The following is a 4,258-nucleotide window of genomic DNA, read 5'->3' on the forward strand; positions in this document are numbered from 1 at the left end:
TTGGAGTATAGTTGATTTACAAATGTTGTGCTAGTTTCAGGTGCACAGCAAAGTGATTCAGTTATACATATACCTATATTCATTCTTTTTCAGATTCTTTCCCCATGTAGATTATCACAGAATATTGAGTAGCATTCCCTGTGCTTTATAGTAGGTCTTTGTTGATTATCCATTTTATAGATAGTAGTGTGTAGATGTCAATCCCTAACTCCTAATATATCCCTCCTCCACATGGGAGACAGGGTGTGGTGTGGATGCTGCTGAGTGGAAGAGAGCACAGCCCGGCCATCAGACCTACTTCCTCATCTTGCTGATTATCTATTTTTATGGGTTTACAACTTTTCTAAGAACTTTTGTATACAAAGGAACTTTTTTTTTAAAGTAATTTTCCCTTTATATTTAATCCAAAGAAGGATCTCGAGCAATTTGGGGTTTTTGGTTTTGGCCTCGTTTCTAAGCCTTTTTTCCTCTTTGTTGACTTTGGTGTTCGGGCACCCCCACTGCTTCGGACTCCTGAGGACCTTCTGGGCACCCACATTAATGAGGCAGCCACCTGGCGAGTCTGATTTGGCTGTCAGCGACGCACTGCTCCCATCCTTCTCCACTGTTGCGTCCGGCCCCCAGGGAAGGGGGAAGACTCTGCGTCCAGCAGGTGTCCTAAATAACCGTGGGTGGGGGAGCTCTCCCACGTGAAGTGACTTCCCCCTGGGGCTTCCCGTCTACCCCTACGACCTGGCGGCGGCGACCGTGGCCACCGACTTGCAGAGTGGCAGAGTCAGCGCGGCTTGCGACAGAGCAACCCGGCTCTCCTGCCCTGGAGGGAGACGGAGGAGTTTAGTGATCTCCTGGACCTGGACTTTAATCTCTCCAACTCGCTGTCCCATCATGAGCCAGTGGTTTCCACCGTGTCGTTGGCATCAGCCTCATCCTCATCCTCCCCTTCGAGCAGCGGTCCTGCCTGTGCACCCTCCACCTGCAGCTTCAGCTGTCCAGACCAGGCTGGGGGCAACCCAGGCTTGGAGCCAGGCAGCAAAGGCGGTGGCCTGCTCCATGGCTGGGAATCTGCACCCCTGCAAGAGCTCCCTTCAACCTGGCAGACATCAACCACATGAACCCCTCTGGCTGCTGCGTGGCTGAGCTCCTGTGGCCCGAATTGTACCCAGTGTACACTCCATGGTAGCAACCGTAGCCGCCAGGTTGCTTGATGAGCACCTTGATGGGCAAGTTTGTGTTGAAGGTGTTGCTGAGTGCCCCTGATCATCGGTGTTAGCAAAGGCAGCCTGGATGGCAGCCACTTGGTGGTGGCGGCACCCTACAGTGGTGGGCCGCCCCGCTTGTGCCCCAAGATCAAGCGTGAGGCTGTCTCCTCATGCATCCTGTCGGTCTGACCCTAGAGGCCCACTTGGTCACTGGACCCCCTCTCAGCAATGGCCACCGGCTGCTGGCGCATGACTTTCCCCTGGGGTCGCAGCTCCCCAGCAGGAGTACCCCAACCCTGGGTGCCGAGGAACTGCTGAGCAGCAGTCATCCTGCCCTGCCGCTACCCCAGGCTTCCATCCCCACCCAACTACCCTCCCTTCCTGCCCTACCAGATACAGCCGCAGGTCCCACTGCTCCATTACCAAGAGCCCATGCCACCCAGTTCCTGCATGTGGGAGGAACCTGAGCCAAAGAGGGAAGAACGTCGTGGCCCCAGAAAAGGATGGTCACTCACACCTGGGATCATGCAGGCTGCGGCAAAACCTACAGGAAGAGTTCTCATCTCAAGGCACACACCTGTGAGCCCACCCAGGTGAGAAACCTTACCACAGTGACTGGGACGGCCGTGAGTAGAAATCTGCCCTGAGATGAACTGACCAGGCACTACCGCCAACACACCAGGCACTGCCCCTTCCAGTGCCAGAAGTGCGACCCAGCATTTGTGAGTTTGGACCACTTCGCCTTACACGTGAAGAGGCACTTTAAAATCCCAAAACAGTGGGTATGACCCACCTTGCCAGAAGATAATTCAGTATTTTTTACCTTTCACACTGTCTTTCTGGTGAGGGAAGGAACCCAGCTGGAAAGCACTACAATCATGGTCAAGTTCCCAACGAGTGAACTTGTGAATGGATAATCAGGAGACCTGAGGAAACCAAACGACAAAGAACAGATGGGGTCTGTGACTGGATCTTCTATCATTCCAATTCTAAATCCAACTTGAATATATATTCCTGGACTTCGAAAACACCAAGGGGGCGACTGGAAGTGGTGGATATCAGGGTATAAATTAGATCAGTGAGTGTGGGGGAGGGAAGACCAGAAAGCCTTGAATTGTTTCAATGCAATATAAGCATAAAGATCACCTGGTATTCTCTTCTAAAAGCCGTTATTACGATCTTAGAAGAAGAAAATCAGGTACAGAAAATGTGTTTTAATAGCCTAAACAATGGTGCTTGGTGAGTCTTGGTTCTAAAGGTGCCAAATGAGGCCAAAATTTTCAAACTGCTGCATACTTTGATGAGAAAATCTATTTTTGTCTTCGAGTCTACATTTATAACCTAAGTCAGGTAAATGCAGGTTTACTTTAAACTTTTTAGGCAGAGAGTCTTTTATGCACTGTGGTTTCAGTTGGGCAATAATTTGTACAATGGTTTATCTCCAAATATGTCTTAAGCAGAATTTTTTTTATATATAGTTCCTTGTCTTAATAAACATGTAATATAAATTAAAAAAAATGATCTCACTGCAATTTATGTCAAAATGTTCTGCCTATATTTTCCTCTAAAAGTTTTATAGTATCTGGTCTTACATTTAGGTCTTTAATCCATTTTGAATTTATTTTTATGTATGGAGTTAGAGAATGTTCTAATTTCATTCTTTTACATGTAGCTGTCCAGTTTTTCCAGCACCACTTATTGAAGAGACTGTCTTTTCTCCATTGTATATTCTTTTCTCCTTTGTTGTAGATTAATTGACCATAGGTGAGTGGGTTTATTTCTGGGCTTTCTACCCCCTTCCATTAATCGATATTTCTGTCCCTGTGCCAGTACCATACTGTTTTGATTACTGTAGCTTTATAGTAGAGTCTGAAGTCAGGGAGCCTGATTCTTCCAGCTCCATTTTTCTTTCTCAGGATTGCTTTGTCTATTCAGGGTCTTTTTTGTTTCCATACAAATTGTAAAATTTTTTGTTCTAGTTCTGTGAAAAATTCTGTTGGTAATTTGATAGGGATTGCATTGAATCTGTAGATTGCCTTGGGTAGTATAGTCTTTTTGATGATATTGATTCTTCCAATCCAAGAACATGGTATATCTTTCCATCTGTTTGTGTCATCTTTGATTTTTTTCATCAGTGTCTTATAGTTTTCAGAGTACGGGTCTTTTGCCTCCTTAGGTAGGTTTATTCATAGGTATTTTATTCTTTTTGATGCAATGGTAAATGGTATTTGTTTCCTTAATTTCTCTTTCTGATCTTTTGTTGTTAATGTATAGAAATGCAAGAGATTTCTCTGTGTTAATTTTGTATCCTGCAACTTTACTGAATTCATTGATGAGCTCTAGTAGTTTTCTGGTGGCATCTTTAGGATTCTCTATGTATCATGTCATCTGTAAACAGTGACAGTTTTACTTCTTTTCCAATTTGGAATCTTTTTATTTCTTTCCCTTCTCTGATTGACATGGTTAGGACTTCCCAAACTATGTTGAATAAAATGGTAAGTGTGGACATCCTTGTCTTTTTCCTGATCTTAGAGGAAAGAGTTCAGCTTTTCACCATTGAGTATGATGTTAACTGTGGGTTTGTCATATATTGCCTTTATTATGTTGAGGTAGGGAACTTACTTATGCCCACTTTATGGAGAGTTTTTATCATAAATGCATGTTGAATTTTGGCAAAAGCTTTTTCTGAATCTATTGAGATGGTCATATGGTTTTTATTCTTCAATTTGTTAATGTGATGTATTACACTGATTGATTTGTGGATATTGAAAAATCCTTGCATCCCTGGGATAAATCCTACTTGTTCATGGTGTATGCTCCTTTTACTATATTGTTGGATTGGTTTGCTAGTATTTTGTTGAGGATTTTTGCATCTACGTTCATCAGTGATATTGCCCTGTAAATTTCCTTTTTTTTTTTCTGGCATTTTTGTCTGGTTTTGGTATCAGGGTGATGGTGGACTCATAGAAAGAGTTTGAAAATGTTCCTTTTTCTGCAATTTTTTGAAATAGTTTCATAAGTATAGGTGTTAACTCTTCTCTAAATGTTTGATAGAATTT

At 43.8% G+C, this 4,258-nt stretch overlaps 1 pseudogene; it reads left to right on the forward strand.

Moving 5' to 3' along the window:
- The first annotated feature begins 540 nt into the window (after positions 1-540).
- LOC112390447 (Krueppel-like factor 4 pseudogene) lies at positions 541-1,987 on the forward strand (annotated as a pseudogene).
- The last annotated feature ends 2,271 nt before the right edge of the window (positions 1,988-4,258 follow it).

The sequence above is a fragment of the Neophocaena asiaeorientalis genome, unplaced genomic scaffold, assembly GCF_003031525.2.
Source record: "Neophocaena asiaeorientalis asiaeorientalis breed wild unplaced genomic scaffold, Neophocaena_asiaeorientalis_V1.1 scaffold80, whole genome shotgun sequence".
Lineage (NCBI taxonomy): Eukaryota > Metazoa > Chordata > Mammalia > Artiodactyla > Phocoenidae > Neophocaena > Neophocaena asiaeorientalis.